The following is an 18,292-nucleotide window of genomic DNA, read 5'->3' on the forward strand; positions in this document are numbered from 1 at the left end:
ATATTAGGGACCAGTACAGAAAAAATTTATAGGATAACCCCAAGTACGAGCATCCACCCTATGTTCCTGAGGCTGAGTGGCAAGCTCTGATTTTGGATGGAAAGTATAAAGTTGACAAGAAAAATAATATTACACCAGTAGAGAGTACAGCAAGGTATGTGATACTGTTGAGAATGTAATTATGTACTAATTAACCTCTATATTTATACTATCTAGCATATTTCAAACTTTTCATAGATTGCCAAACACATCAAAGGCAACAAAGGCAAGACTAGAAAAGCACAGGACACACAAGCTCGGCTCTGGTGGTTTTTTGAAACTTCAAGCACGAGTTGTAAGTAAGTGTAAATGAAAAATTGTATCAATTTTTTTATATATTGTGATTGGAAATGCTAGGATAGACTAGCTTGTCTATGCTCCTAATCCTCAACTTGGATCTCAGTGTTTCTCCACACCAATATATGATGCAGAGTAACACACTTTGGAAGCACCAACAAACTCCTAGCACCTTGGAACAACTAAGCAATTCAAGTTATCACCCCAATCCTCTGTTCTCCACAAGAACATTCAAGGCTTGATTCACCTTCAAACAAGGAACTAATATGCTGTTACAACTGCTCCTTTAATTCATGGACCCAACTCATCACATAACGCTGCATACTGGTTACTTCTCCCTTGTACCATTCAAGGCCTCATATACCCAACCTTGACACCAAGTGTTTTGGCAACTTTTGTATTTCCTTTGATATTTTAACTACCCTCCATTGGTTGATGAAACAATGCAAGTAAAATTCACCATACCATGCAAAAATGTAGGGCTTAGAGTTCAAGAGATGCCTCACAGAAGAGGATAAGAGAATTGGCTTCCAACAAGGCTATAGAGCCATGGCTGAATGGCTACGAGCTGAAATCGGTGTGGAAGGTTCTAATAATGATGCATCTGAGCCATAGGTAAATAAGCTAAATGAAATTTATTTCAAATTGAATACTTTACCAATTAGTCTATTTGACGTTAAGTTCCAATATAAAGTGAGTATATATGTTTTAAGCAAGCAATGATAACAATGCATAGGATGTTGGAATGCAGCCTGACAATCCTTCTACACAATCTATGGATGCTGAAGGTTCGCATGATGTGCATCCCAGTGGTGGAGGTATACATTTGCTATTAAAAAATGTATATGTAATTGCAATTGGTGTTTGGATTAACGTAACATTTTGTATAGCAGTTGTAGAGGATCGAGGGGTTGATGTTCATGAGCGTGTTGACGTTGAGTCCAGACAAAATGATGTGGTCAGATCAAGTAAAGAGCGCCACAGTTATATTATTTAAAATAATTAAATATTTGTAACAATTATAATAAATTATTTGTAATTTAACTCTTTTATTTGTTATTGCAGAGGACCCCCCTTTGCAACAGCATAGGAATTTGAGATCGTTAAGAATAGAGAACAGAACAACTGATGAGGGGGGAATTGATGATGACATTGATGCTCCTCTTAGAGCTTACATAGAAAAAAGAAATAGAAAGAAGGAAAAGAAATGATTGTCATCTACATACCTTAATTGGTAATGACTAAATTTTATGTCTCAATGAATTTAATAATGTGCTAATGAATGTTCATGAATTATGTGTTAATGCAGAATATTGATGAATGTTGCATGTTAGTGAATCTAATGTGTTAATGAATGTTATCATGTGATATTGATTGAGTGTTATCATGTGATATTGATTGAATGTTACATTTTATTAATGGTTGAAAGAATGAATGAATGTTAGATGTTAACGGGGAATGTAGACTGATGTTAGGGGGAGGGGGTTGGGGCCAAATGAGCTTCCACCTTCACGTGGTTGGCCCTATTTAGTAGAGAATATTAAACTATTCTCGAAACAAAGTGAAGCTTAATAAGATACTAAATATTTCTCTATTTTGTCCTATGTTTAGACTATTGCCCTATGCATCTAAGGCTTCATGCTTTGAACTATCATGAAGTTCTAAACTTGTAGCTTTTTTATTGCATCCTTGGATCTCAGCACTGTCTTGGGACTGTGTTATCACCAATGATACGATTATCATAATTAACTAGGGAAACCCTTGATCAGCACTATCTTGGGACTGTGTTATCTGAATATGCCACTGCTTGGAAGAGGTTATTTTAAGCAAAGGGAATTAGGATTTGATCATATTAGATAGATTTCCTGACAAATATATCTAACTCTTGGGCTTCAAATCAATTGTATCCATGAGTTCATGGTCAGATACAAAGCTTACCTCCAAGTTCCAAATCTTCCCACCCATACTCTCTGAATTTTATATCGAATGGGCCCTCTGTCAGTTCACTAAGCATAGTTGCTGGTTGTGCCAAGAGAGTCTGAGATATTGCAATATGGATTCAATGTTTAATCTTTTCGATCCAACTATCTTCCCATTCAAGCCTATCCTAACTGGATTTGTATCCTCAGCATTCAACAAAGTTATGAATTGTATCATCCTTTTTTTTTCTAAATTTCACCACAGCTTCCTAGGAGGGTGTTTTATATACGTTGTTTCTTGCAACTTTTCCTTAAAAGAGCTATTACTGTTCATGGCTTTCCTAAACATTGTTTCTTGTTTATTTACTGAAGTTAGCTTGGGTTGTATCTCGATATGTTTTGTGTATTTATTTTAGTTAAAGTTGCAAAGGGCTAATATGAAATTACATTTTTTTTAAAGCACATGTAAGCCAACTTTCATGGAGCTCCCTAATCATTTGTTGTTATGAAATTTTTCTATTTCAAATTGTGATAATAAATTATAATATATGAATTTTGTGTTATTTTGTCATTCTATCTGTTTATGGTCTCAATGTTGCTTTTGAACACAAACTAGTTTCTTATTTTAGTTCTAAGGTGATAGGGAGCAAATTACTTCCCAAGCATGCCGCTCTGGATTCAGGGGTGTTCATGAAATTCACAAAACGGATTTTTGCTTTTTTGTTGTTGTGATTTAACTTCTGAAATGTGAAGTCAAAAGCTAAATAGTAAATTTTTTAAGTATGATCATGATAGTTTGATGGTTGGGATTTATTTTTGACAGGAAGAATGTAGAAAGTTCTCAACAGAAGGGCAGCAAAAACGATTGGAACTTTCAAATAAATTTCATGATGCAATTAAGGTTTGTTCTATATCTGAATTTGATTTTCTGATATACAGATAAGACATCTACGCATTCTGATTCTCAGCATGATATTTATGTTTTATTTGCCCCATGTTGATTGTGAAGTACAGGCCTACTATGCCAGTAATTTATGTTGTCATCCCAAGATTGACAACAAATCAACTGAGATGGGGCTTTACGAGTGCATTTCAGGTATGCTATACATATTAAAAAAGAAAGTTGTTCTGTTTTTCTTCTACCTGAGTGACATGGATTAAAAATCAAAGTAGCTTTATTATTCTGTGTAATTTTTTGTTCAAATCATTCAAGTAATGTTAATTAAATAAAGAATGATGAGATCAATATGCACATCTCAGAAAATTATGATGCTGCTTTACTGGCATTAATATCCAGAGATATTTTTGATCCAATTACATATATTGATGTATTCAATCTAATGCCACATCATTGCAATATTTCTTCATAATATTTGTTTTCATTGAACCTTCCCAATTTTACTGGCTTTTGCTTCCATGGTTTCACTACTTCTATATTTGTATAATTGGTTTCACTACATGATATTGTAGTGCACAAAATATATATTGCACATTCCTAGTCCACCATAGCTGGAAAAGTGTGTGCATGTTCAAGAGATTGTTTCTATCATAGTTTATCTTTATAAGAAAGCTTTTAAAAAGAGAAATGTAAGGAATCAATTTTAGCAAAATTTTCAATACTCAATGATTTAAGCAACATAAGTATGACATATTAAGGCCTGAGAAGGAGTGAGGCAAAGGGAGGAGACAAGGGAGGTGAAGCTTCCAGCTACGTCATTCTCAACTACCTCCAACATCAAACCAAATCAAGACTCTTAAACCCTGCATAACTTCATTTGGTCACATCTTATATTTGAGTAAGATGGTGTCTTATTGGTGCTCCTTCCATTATTTCATGATATATTATTATCAAGCCATCCAATCGCCAATACGACAAAGATGATTCTTGAACAATCGAATTAGCAATACGGTCGATCTCCATTGCATTTGGACACTTGGTTTGAGGTTCATCTCATCGATTCCCATTCATCACAGGATCTTTATCTGATTAGACCTCGATAGAAAACATTGAGATTTCCCAAGCCCCAAGCCCAAATCATGCAGGCTTCAATCTTCACATATCATAAAGCCTATATATAGTGCTGAGCATTCTCACACCATCCGAGAGCTGATGCAGGTGAAGCTTCTAGCTATGGGATGCTCAACTCTATATACAGGCTTTATGATATGTGGAGATTGAAGCCTGCACGATTTGGCCTTGGGGCTTGGGAAATCTCAATGTTTTCTATCGAGGTCTAATCAGATAAAGATCCTGTGATGAATGGGAATCAATGAGATGAACCTCAAACCAAGTGTCCAAATATGATGCAGATCGACCGTATTGCTAATTTGATTGTTCAGGAATCATCTTTGTCCTATAGCCGATTGGATGGCCTGATAATAATATATCATGAAATAATGGAAGGAGCACCAATAAGACACCATCCTGCTCAAATATAAGATGTGATCAAATGAAGTTACGCAGGGTTTAGGAGGTTTGATTTGGTTTGACGTAGCTGGAAGCCAGCAAATTTTATTTTTTGTTTTACTTTGTCTCTGTTGCTATTGCGACATCAGCCACACGAATTGCGACGGGGTTGCTGTAGTGGTGATGCCCACCTACCGTTGCAATTGCAAGGGTGTCCATCGTAATTGCGACGTCAACCACAAGCATTGCGACAGGGTTGTTGTAGCGGTGACGCCCAACTGTCGTCGCAATTGCCAAGGTGTCTGTTGCTATTGCGACGTCAATCCCAAGAATTGTGACGGGGTTGATGTCACAATAAAGTGGTTACATAGCGACGGATAGGCATCGCAATTGCTACGATATAGGATAGACGTTGTAATTTGTGACTAAAAAATAGCGACGTCCATGACTGTCGCAGTGGCGACACATTTCTGTCGTAATTGTGACACATAACCATCGCAAAACGATGCCAAATGTATTAGTGAATAGTCATCTTTACATGCTTCATCTACATTCTTTGGTTCAACTTGAGATATCAAACATAGTTCTTCATTGATTCTACTTCTTGTCATCACACCTTTATCTCTACTTTTGATGATCTGCTTGGGTGGACGATTCTTTGTTATATTCTTACACTAACTGAGATTTGTTGTCTCATCTCTTAGATCTATTGAAGGTTCTGAGCTTTGTTCCTGCCTCATCTCTCCTTCACTTTGCAAATCATTGTTAGTCTCAAAAAATGCTTCATCATTCCTTGGTTTAGTAATAACATTTTCATCGTCTGAATTGTAATCAACTATTCTTTCTTATATCCTAAATTTCTCATCAACTATAGTTACCAAAGTTGTCTCTTCAATTACTTCCTTTCCATTAAATAATCTAGGCTCATTATCACAATCATCCAAAAATCTTGCTTTAAATTCTTCAACTTTATCAAAAAGTAAATGCTTTCTAGTTTTTTATTCTCTTAGGACATTTAGTCAAAAATTGACCAAATTCTTTACATGTCCAACAAACAAAAATTTTCATATCTTCTGGTTCTCTTTTTTTAAGTAGATCAATACCTTCCTTTATCTTTATCTCTTCTTTAGATCAGGATTTAACTTTCCTTGTGCTTCTATTCTTTTATATCAACAGAAGGATTCTAGATTTGAAAAATCAATGCTCTGTTCTTTACACAAATCTGATAACTCACCAAGAATTTCCACCATTTGGGTGTCGAAATTTTGTCTATGTAACTTAGGACTATCCTTTCTGAATATGCCCACCATGGATCTTTGAAAGTTGTTTAACTTTATCTTCGAGGACCTGATGCTCTAATACCAATTGTTAGAAAAAATATTCCACAAAGATAACAGGGGGGGCATGAATCAGTTATCTAGTAATATAAACATTTGTCCACCTTAAATAATCTTAACCATTCAACTAAAGTAAACAACAACAATACAAAGATGCACATACACAGTTACATTGGGTATGTTAACTAGGAAAACCCTAGTGGGAATGATTCCTACAAGATGGTGTACTAATATTAAATATTCCTTGTTAGAGGATGGACCCTATTAGGAGTCTATTACAACATTTAGTACACATGAGTCCTTGTTAGGATACTTTGAATCCTTGTTAAAAGATTCCAACCCTATTAGGAGCTATTCCAACCCTGTTAGGAGTTGTTCCAACCATATTTGAGTTGTAGAAGATAGAAGGACTCACTATCAATATAGTTTCTAGGGCAAGACCACTGAACTCGTTGTCCAACTAATCTCTCAACTATTCCTTGTAGAATAATTTTATGTACTATATTTTAACTTCTTTCCTCTGTCTTGTCAATTGGACCAATCACTGTCAAACCTTGTAGACTAGGTCATGAACCTTAGATCCAAGTATCAAACTTTCGATCACACAATAAAACCTCTACAATGAAGTTTCCTTCACCTTCGCTCTACTCTGCTTATCTTTACATTTCACTCTCTGTGCTACTTATAATAATTCACTTACATCCATACATGATAAAGGAATACATCATTCATTTATACTAAATCCATACAATAATTCCCTGAGACAATTATTACACCTTCTCAATTAAATATTATAGGACCTCATTAAGAACACATTACACTTAGCAATAACATTAAGCTTCCACCTTGTAACTTGAATAACTTTTTATACATGCAATATTATGATGAGAGAGCTTAGCTACATCATCTCTAGAATGTCTTCTTCACATATTTAACTTTGACTTCTCAGTATAACAAATCTGCTAAGAGATATAACAAGTTTACTAGAACATTCCTCTATAAACTCTATATTAGAACAGTCTTCACCAAAAATTGCATAACTTCTTCCTGACTTAATATCTTTCTCTTCTAAGGTTAGCTACGTATACTAGACACTTCTTAGTATCTCACTTTAATCTCTCTTAGCAAAAATACTCAACTATTTATCCATACCAACTTGATCTTTTTGTTGTTCTTCTATCAGATACCATAGAAAACTACTATGTTGACATCAATGAAAAAGACAGTCATGAATGTAACATATCATCATGATAATGAGCTAATCATGTTTCCACAATATTTTGCCATAGGAGTATCATCAACATTCACAATTCCAATATCTTGGAAAATGTATCCTTGATCTCTTTTGTGAAGATAGATGTGTCACTCAGTTTGACAAACAATGAAACAACATTATTAAAAGACATTTCTAGTGTAGCAAGAATGTTAGACAGTTCTAGTTGATCAATTGCAATCTTTATTGCAACTTGCTCCAACACTTCATTTTCAAAATTTCTTTCAGCTCTTTGTAGTAGTTTTTCTTGTCCATTCAAATCTTCATTATACTTGTGGACAATTTTAGCTAACTGATCTAGAATAGGTTGTTTTCTATAAACCTCAATACTTAGAGCTTCAACAAATGTGCTCTTTATGTCCTCAAGGACTTGATTCTTCTTCTTCTTTTTATTCTTCTATTCTCTAAGCTTTTGTTTCTTAGCCATTTTATTTAAGAGTTGATGTAAGAGAATCCAGATTGGATTTTGTGGTGTGATGCTTTTCATGGTTAGGTATGTGTTGGAGACACATTGGAGAACCTTTTCTCATGATTTCATAGAGATTGGATGGATTGAGTTGAAGTTTGAATTGTTTTTACCTTGATGCTAGACCTATGTTTTTCTAGGTTTTGGGTGCCTATTGCAGGCCGTATGATTAATTATCCTTAATTAATGAGAGGCTGTGAACTTTTGGGATTGAAGAAGGCCTAAAGTATTATCTATGATCCAAGGCACAAACTCTAATTCAATATGAGTTTGGAGATATGGAAATTCTCCTATAGTATCAATTTCTGGTAGACTGCATGACATTTTTGTGTGTTTGACTTTTAGGATAGATGTGCACGCTTCCTTGGGCAATAAGCCTTTGTGAATTTAATGGGTTGTAGAGGACATAAATTAAAACCTATGGTTTGAAGTGCAAGTTCTAATTCAATTGGAGCTAGGAGATATCACAATTTTACTTGTATCAATTTTTGGGCATTTAATTGCTATTGTAGGCTAACTTGTGGCATTTAATTTATATATGGGTATTTAATTTGTGTTCTAGGTGGACTTGTGCCTTAGATTGGTATAAGTAGGGGTTTTGGTGAAGTCAATATTGAGATTCATGATGGAATTATTCATTCGGAGGAGGAGGAGTGAATGTGGGAGCAGCTGAAGAGCAAGTTTCCCTAAGTCTGTGGACAAAATATTGAACGTGAAGTAGTTTACAATAATATTATGATGAAGTTATGAATGTGTGTATAAAGCATCGAATGTGAGGCAGTTTAGACTTAGATCTTGGATTGAGTTTGAGAAGAGCTAGTAGCTATGGCTTGGAAAACAAGGAGATTTCTTAAAGGGCTTGTGAGCACAAGTTTAGATTTCCTTAGTGGTTTCTTCTAGATTGTTCTTGCATTATAGATCTAGGCTAGCTAAGATAGTTTTCAAATCTTGAGAGATCTTACAAAACTATTATTGTAATTTCTTTGCATTTGGCTATAACCAAGAAGACCTTAAAACCTAGCATATTGCATGTAATCAGTTATATATCTATGAATATATTATTATAATTTGGTATCAGATCTTGCACTGTTGCTTCTAGTTATTGTGTTTCCTCTGCATGGTTATATAGCCGGGGGCCATAACATCTCCTTTGGGGATACTCCTACATTGCACTACGTCAGATGGTATCAAAGCACAATTGTTCTTGAGCATGTAGACAAATCACCCAAGTTGTAGTAGTTTGTGTCAAGACTTGGGTTGGAGAAGTAGATATGAGTTGATCTTGATCTGGTGGTGGATTTTCTTTTTGGAGTCCTAGATCTCTTGGTTGTGAGGTGACAGATCATGGTTCTGACTTGCAATTGCAGAGGGCTTGTAGATGGATTGATGGACGCAAAGTTGGAAGATTGATCTTGTTAAAGCATGATCATAGAGAGTTGGTTGATTGTAGATCTGTGGTTTAGACTTGTGATGCAGTTCTTGATTGTTATGTGAGGTGGCAGGTTGTGATCTGACTTGAAAATAATTTGAGGTTGTCACAAGAAGTGTAAGAAGGATTTGTTGCAGAGGGTTTATGAAGATTTTAGGAGATAGCTCCAAGAGGATTGGACCCTAAGATGATTGTGAATCTTTGTAATGTGGTGGATGTAGTGCCTGCCCCTAGTCTATATTTTCTAGTTACATTCCTAATATCATTGCCAAACTCTTTTAGGCCAATTTATGTTTGATGATTAGTATTATTATTTTAGAGATTATCAGATATTGTTTTACACTCAGTTTATTATATGATGAGATTACTTGGTACTCTATATTTCATGCATGTATGATGATTATTCAATGGTTTCAGTTATCGATGATGATTAGTTAGATGGTTTATTATTCCATGTGCTTCTTATGGATACTTACCCCATACTACATGTGTATGGTGTGCGTGTTTGTTTTATTTATGTATGATGTTTCTGATGTGGTTAAGGAAGGGAGTCGTAGTCACCTACTAGACGGGATCTACACGATGCACCACTTCTTGCCATTGTCTGTTTAGCTTAGAATATTGTGTTTGTACATGCGTGGATTTTATGCAGGTTGCAGGTACCGAGTATCGACTTCCTTGAATTGTCAGGATGAGCATACCCTATCGCATTGTCTCAATGGTAAGAGAGGGGAGATAAACTCTTAAGTCCAATTCCTAAACCCTTTAGCCAATTGTCCTAATTGATAATTAGGACAAGTATCTGAGTTAAGTACCCTCCGAATGCATCAAATGATGTAATTTCGTGATTATAACCCTTTTTGTTTTGATTTAGTATGTGTTTTTCTATGAATGGGTTTTCGTGTGTTGTTTTATGAGTCCTTGATGTGTTTTCTATTAATTAAGTCTAATTAAAAAGATTAATTAATGATTTAATTCAATAGAGAATTATTATGATATCTTTAATATTTAATTAATTGAGAAATTAATTAAATAAAAGAACTAAATTTGGAGATTAAAGTTCAAAGATAAATTTAGAACAGGATAATAATTATTTAATTTAATAATAATATAATTGGAGTTCAGTTTTAAATAAATGATAAATATTAGTGTTAATTAAATTAATTAAATATGTTATCAATTAAGTTTCTAAAATTAATTTTAAAAAAAGTTGAAAGACATCAAATTATTAAAGGATTTTCGATCACATGATCTAAGCATGAGTTTAAATTTGAGTAATAAATTAAAAGATTAAATTATAGAAATTAATAATGTTATTTTAATTTCTTAAAAGTGCACATGAGATTAAAGTAATAAATTAATTTAAAATAGAAGTCAAGTAGAATATTAAATAAAGTTATTTAATAAATCAACTTAATGTGCATAAAAGTTGAATGCAAAATAAAATAAAAGATAATAAAGGTTAATTTGGAGTTCACTGAGTTGGGCAAAGAGTCTTCTTGGGTAAACGCACAATTAGTGTCCCGATTTGAGGAGAAATTGCTTATCACAACTTTGGGGGTTCATTTTTGGGATATACGAAGTTGAACGGAAATTTTTGGGGAGACAACTTTTGGAAGCGAATTTCAAAAGGCTAATACCAAAGAAAGATTTTCAGAAGAAGGTTATTGAGAGGAGCGAATTCTCTTACAGTTCCTGGAGATTGCTTAATAGCATCAGGATCAGGTAGGGTCTTGTGTTTTTTATTATCGATTAAATACGCAATTATCCTTTCCTGTCTTCTTCGTGTCTGGGGTTTGTAAATCTGAATTCTCTATGATGAATGTTTAAACATTACAATATTGGAATTTATCAGATGCTTGTCAATAAACTTCTGTATACATGAGATTTAAATGGGAAAGGGTTGAATCTAATACCGAAATTCTAAATTAGAAGTTCGGATTGAATATATTTCTATACCAATTTAATGAAAGAGGCAATTCTTTAATATATTTATATGTATAGGAATTAAATTAGCATATTTATAAATTTATATACATTTATATATATATATTCAAACAAAATTAAATTTCAATAAAAATAAAAAAAAGAAATTGATTAAAAACAAATTCGTTGTTTTTAAAAAAATATATATATATAAAATTAAAAATGTAATTTTTGTGGGAGGGAGGGATTTACCCCGTGCCCACCCCCACTATCAGTAGAGCCGACAGTACTTGCATCGTAGGTACTGCGACAGCAGGTACAGTGTACCTGCTGCCGCAGGCCCTGCGTCCACAGGATTGCGGCAGGCCGTCGGCTTGGATTAGCCGACGGTTTAAACTATGCATGTTTTTTTTTAATAAATATTTTTAATTCATTTTTTTTAAATTGTATTATTTACAAAACAATTTTTATTATTAATTAAAAATTTTAATTAATAACATTGTAATATATTTTAATTAATAATAGTTTTATCTTTATTAATATTTAATAAATAAATATTAATGCATTTAACATAGTTTGTAAATATTAATTTATTAATAATTTTGGATAAATATTAATAAATTAACAATTAATAAATAGATTAAAATAAGTAATTAGAACAAGTAATTATTGATTAATTTAATTAAAATTAGTTTAATTAAAGTTAATTAATAATGAATATTATTTGATTAAATGGTAGAATTGGATTATTGACTTAATGGAAGTTATTATAGAAATGGGTTAATCGTAAGGGGTAGTTGTGAAAGCTTAGTTACTTGAAATTGACGTTAAACTGAAACATAAACCTTACCTTAACTCAATAATATACTTTCAAATCCAATCTCTGAGACTTTGATGTTTTCTTTGTGTTCTCTGTGTTTTGGGGTTGTTTTAGTATTGACCAATATAGGTTGTTACCAGAGGCCCGGGTTTGTGAATGTGAGGTTATGACGATTGGTTCTCGATCTTTCTTAACCCGACCATGGTAATGTGATGAAGTACTCTATGACATGATTGTGTTTACTGTTTGTTATTGGTTTCCAGTTTCCTTGGAAGCTGAGATGTATGTATTTGAGATACCTGACTTAACCATTTTCGAGTCTCGATCAGTTATATTTGATAACCATTTTTGAGTCTCGATCAGTTATACTTGGATTGCTTTTCGGTCACTTGAGAGGACTGAAGTGTTTGTTATATTCTTGATGATGTCATGTGTTGACTTGACCATTTGGAGTCTTCGATCAGTATTATAATTTACTATTGGAATACTTTCTGGTTGCTCATTGGAGAACCATTGGATTTTGTGACTTATCATTGATGCCTTCAGTTGCTGATAGAGAACTGTCGTGATCATATGATTACTATTTGATATTATCTGTTGCTCATGAAGAACTGATATAATTTTGTGGCTTATCTTTTATGATGTCTTTTCAGTTGCTTGTATAGGACTGAGGTGGTTTTATTATGATTCTTTGATTTATGTTTTCATGAGCCTAGGGTAGGTTATCTATGTGTAGAGTCGGGAAGTGGCTTGCAATGGGGGTCGGAGCCCTAAGAGGCTGCCTTGAGAAACCCATTGTAAGTCATTTTTTAATAAGTGAAAACATTTACACTAAATGAGAGAAAATGAACCTAACAAGATAATTGTATGTTCTCTCCCATGCCTTGAGTGCTAGTACAGACTAGGATGGGGTAGAGAGAACGCTTGGTTACGACCTTGCATTCCATAGTAGGCCTCGTCAGTACGAGAGGATACTAGTGGCCGCAGGATTAGTAGGGACCCGGGATTCCTAAGGGATTGCTCGGGTAACTTCTACATGACTTTTGCGATGACACTTTCCCGCTTGCATATTAGGTTTCCTACGTGTCTTGTGGTACCTCTGAGATTTAGATGTCGGTCTTTTTAGGAACCTTTGAGTTAGCATACTTATAGGATTTCCTGTACTTAGAGAGTATTTATGATTATAGGTTTTGTTATCCTATTTGGGACTTGAGACTATCTCCTCAGCGCGGTGAGAGTGGACCATTTAGGTTCTACGCGGTCGAGTGGTAGTGCTTTTACTCTTACCATTGAGATCCGTTCCGTGGTCACCGTGGCTGGAGTTTTCGTGATTGTGATTTACTTTCACTATGCTCTTGGATTATTATGATGGATGGTTAGTTTTTACGATAGATGTTTTATCATTATGGATGTATGGATGTATCATGTACGGTGAATAGTTTCATATATTTTTACTGTACTTTGTATCATGAATTTGAGGATGTTGTATCTTTATTTTTACATATGTATATTCTTTTAAGCCTTTCATACCCTGTGACTTGTACAGTGGATGATTGAGCATTCCGAATTAATTTGCCGAGAGGCATTCGGAACAAATGTATATTATGGACATGGGACTTCTGCTTATTCTTTCATATGTATGTGATAGTTGTTAGACTTAAAATTTAATTAAATTTAAACGTGACTCAACGTCTTGGGATCTTTAAGAAATGTAACTTGCAATGTATGTTTGTCAATGATTACATGTTATTGCTTCCGCTACTATGTGTTTGATGTGTATGTTATATTTTCTTACTGTAAAAATAAAAAAATAAAAAAATGTTTAGCAAACTTAGTGAAACTTTAGGTTAATTCTTTTGGATCCCTTGGCGGGGCATTACAGTGGAGAGGATTTTTTCTAAGATGTCTACTTGGGTAGAAGCTAGTTTGGCTGGTTGAGCTAAGGAGGTGGTTGCTTAGTTTGAAACTAGTTCAGATGATCAAAATAAGGACAAGAAGAGGAAGGCATTCTGTAGATATTTGTGGAGCTGGAGTCTACCAATCTTGAAGAGATTTATCTGGCTAATTAGAAGACTTGTTTGTGAGAGAAGATGGCATAGCAAGGTCGAGGTGGAAGACGTTGGTTTTGTTGACTAGATTGTGGAGTCTAATACAAAACTTGCAAAGAAGCTAGAGGTTATTGCTGAGGATATTCCTAACCTTGTTGATGTTGGAATGGACATTGGTTTTCATGGTTAATTGGTTGGATCTGACATGAAAATTGCAAAGCACTTGGTCATGGATGATCTAGTTGTTGTTGGTGATGAGTTGTGTGTTGCAAAGCATCTTGTTGTGAGCAATGAGATTATTGGTGTTGTGAGTTTGGCATGTGTTGATGGAGATATACATATTTCTATTGATATGGTGTTTGTTGCTACTGATGTGGAGTTTGTTGTTGCTGGCATGGATTCACTAGTTGTTGATTTTGATGAGAGATTGATGTTGAAGCATCCTGTTTAGTTTGTTCCTGGGTGTGAGAATGTTGATTGGGTTGTTGATATGTATTTGATTCTGATGTTTCAATGGATGGATCATAGATGGCTTATTTTTAGATTTTTTCTATTGGCTTTGATAAGGTGAAAGCCTTTGGTGAAGATGAAGAAGGTTGCAGATCTTTCTTTGGGCACCAAAGTGTGGGACACACTTTTCTATTCACTTAGGGAGTCTGATGTAGGAGAATCAAGATTGGATTTTGGTGGTGTGATGCTTATCATAGTTAAGGATGTGTTGGAGACACATTGGGGAACCTTCCCTCATGATTGCATAGAGATTCAATGGATTGAGTTGAAGTTTGAACTATTTTTACCTTGTTGTTGGAATTGTATTTTCTAGTTTCTGGGTGCCTATTGCAAGCCATATAACTAATTATCATTAAAGAATGAGAGGCTTATGAATTTAGAAATTGAAGAGGGCCTAGAGTACTATCTATGATCCAAGGAACAAGTTCTAATTCATTAAGAGTTGGGAGATATAGAAGTTCTCCTATAGTATCAATTTATGGCAAACTACATGACAATTTTCTATATGTGACTTTTAGGATGGATGCACACTTTTCTTTGGGGAATCAACCTATTCACATTTAAGGGGTTTTAGAGGACCTAAAGTACCACCTACAATTCAAAGTGTGAATTCTAATTCAATTGGAGCTAGTATATATCATGATTTTAATCGGGTATCAATTTTTGGGCATTTAATTGTTATTGTAGGCTAACTTGTGGCATTTCATTTATGTATGGGTATTTAATTTGTGTTATAGGCCAACTTTTGGCTTATATTAGTAAAATTAGGGGTTTTTGTGAAGTCATTATTGAGATTCATGGTGGAATGATTAATTCATTCGAAGGAGGAGTGAATGTGGGAGCAACTGAAGAGCAAGTTTTCCTGAGTCTATGGATAGAACATCGAATGTGAGGTAATTTACAATAGGATTACGATAAAATTGTAAATGTATGGATAGAGTGTCAAATGTCAGGTAGTTTACACTTGGATCTTGGATCAAGTTTGAGAAGAGCTAGTAGCTATGGCTTGGAAAAGAAGGAAATTGCTTGGAGGTCTTGCAAGCACAATTTTAGATTACCTTGGTGGTTTCTTCCAGATTGTTGTTATGTTATAGATCTGGGCTAGCTAGGATAGTTTTTGGATCTTGAGAGATCTTGTAGAATTGTTATTATAATTTCTTTGTATTTGGGCATAATAGGGAAGCCTTACAACCTGACATATTGCACGTACTCAATTATATATCTATGAATATATTATTGTAATTTGGTATTAGATCTACATTGTTGCTTCTTACTTTTGTATTTTCATTGCATGGTTGTATAGCTGGGGGCCATGACATCTCCTCTGGGGGATACTCATGCCTTGCACTACATCAAGAGTTCTCCCAGGGATCCATTTGATCAGGAGTGAGGAAAGAGATATCCCAATTTGGAATAACAATGTCCTTATCCAAAACAATTTCTTCCTCTTCTTCTTTACCCTTAACCTTTGAAATGGAAGAAGGAATTTCTTTACCCTTATTGAGAACTTCAGTGCTCAATTGAGACTAATTCTCAACTATCATTTCTCTAGTTATGGATACACTCATTATTGAAACAATTATAGAAATAGATGGAATGGCAATAAATGTAGAAATAGCACTAACAACAAGAATACCTTGTTTTTTCTTGATCAAGCCTAATGTTGGAAGAACTTGCTCCTTGATAGATGAAGTGTTGGGCATTTCAGTCAATGTAACACTTGATAGTACATATCTAGAGATTGGTTGTGTGCTTGGTGTAGTAGTGTTGGTCTCAACCAACTCGGTAGAATCCTTCTCTAAGCCTAATTGCACTAAGGCTTTGTTCAGAGAGTGAGAAAATGAAGTCATAACTAATGATGTAATCTTCTCTACATTAGTTTCATCAATGCTCTATATTTCTAGAAGACTTTCTTCAGTGGCTTCTTGATCGTCCTCCTCATCATCAAGACCAACATTATCTATCTCATCATCCTTAATTTCTACTTCTTCTCCTACATAATCATATTCACCATCCTTGTCATCAACATGCACTACAAAGTCACTGGGTTTGTGCAAAGCATAGATGTTTTTCCATGTGGTAGAAGTAGATTATAGGTCACAGATTAAATGTTCTTAAGCAATATTATAAATGTATAGAATTTGAGAGTGAGCTTCTTCTCATTATGCTTCAAGGATTCCTTCACCTCTTCGTACTGAGACTCGACATAAGCTATCTCAAGGTTTGTTCACAGATGTCCTTGGCAATCTTTGTTGCACTTTCCCATCTAGGTTTAACTACCTCCAAAAGTTCATCAGAAATTTTCTATGAAAGCTCATAAGGTGACTATTTCCACTTGCTCAATTTTTTCACAAGGGTATCCTTAATCTACTTTTTCTCTTCTTCATTCCTAGTCTCATATTTAAGAGACTTAAAAATACCGTGCTAGATCCTTCTTCCATCTTTAATACCTACAAACCTTTCAACTTCATCTTTTTCTTTGATTTAGCTACTCTTCTTGTAAATTTCTCAAGGGAGGACTTAGTAGGTTTGGTTATAATAACCTTCCCGTTCTTCTTGGGAGGATCTTCTTTCTCAAATTCAATTTCCTTTGCTTCATCCTTTTCATATTCATCTTCTACATCATCACCTTTTCACTTGGTAAGCATGAGAGGAGAACTGGATGACTTGGCATTCTTGATTATTTTCTCTACCCTCTTCCTCATTTGCTTATTGCTTCTGACAGCTTTATCTCAAGCTCAATTATGGCCTTAGCCTCATCATATCTTCCAAAATACGTAGATTAGGATCCATAGGCTCATTTACTAGACCGTTAATGATATCCTTAATGTCATCAATGTTAATCTCATAATCTAGATGCTTAACCCACTCCACTTTAGGTTTGACTGCTTGAATATAAACTTTGTCACAATCAACCATTAAACATATATTTTTCTCATAGTCTTCTACAATCTTCTTGGGTATCCTAAATCTACTTTGCCTCTTTTCTTTGAATGAGTCAAAGTATTTATCCATAATGCTACTAAAATTTTCAGCCATTTCTACTATGCATTCATTGATTTGGTATAATATTGGAACATCCTTTCTCCATACTATAGATCCTTTGGAAGGAAAAAAACTTTTGAATAAAAAAAATAGACATGTCAAAAGAGAACTAAACTGATATGGGTTGTTCTTTGACACTATGATTCTTTGCATATTCTTGATGAATTATATCACCAACAACTTGACAAGGTCAAAATATAAATTAATTTTCACCTTGTATGCTAGATCAACAACTTCCCATGACACATTGTTTAACCAACTTAAATTGTATATCTTGTCCTAAACTTCAACTCCATGTATGTCACACCACTTAGCTTCATGCCTCTTCCATCCCACTCGACAAGAGTCCAGTTTGTTATTTCTACCCGAGATAAGGTTTTCATGATCTTAGCATTATTCAACACGGGCAATCTAGTGATTCTATGTATCATCTTCTTTGTTATCAAGATAGGGTGATCTAACCACAACTGTCCATTATGAACTCAACTCAAAATGAATATGATCCACTTGACTTGAAAGTCCCTTAGCATATGTAGAATGTGTGTTAAGATCTTTGTTTCCAAATGATTGTATTCGGGTTTGAGAGCGCCATCCACACACAAATTATTGAATACTTCATTCATTTCCAAGGTTCCAAGTTCTTGAATAGAAAAATGATAGAATGAATGAATAGCATAGACAAGAAGTACTTTGGGCAGAATTTGGATTTGCACTCCAATGGTATCTAATGTCTCCACTATTGTTGGACTTAGTTTGAATGTGGGAGCCTTGGACAC

Source organism: Cupressus sempervirens, chromosome 10, assembly GCF_028749045.1.
Source record: "Cupressus sempervirens isolate cs-2001-9-10 chromosome 10, ASM2874904v1, whole genome shotgun sequence".
Taxonomy (NCBI): domain Eukaryota; kingdom Viridiplantae; phylum Streptophyta; class Pinopsida; order Cupressales; family Cupressaceae; genus Cupressus; species Cupressus sempervirens.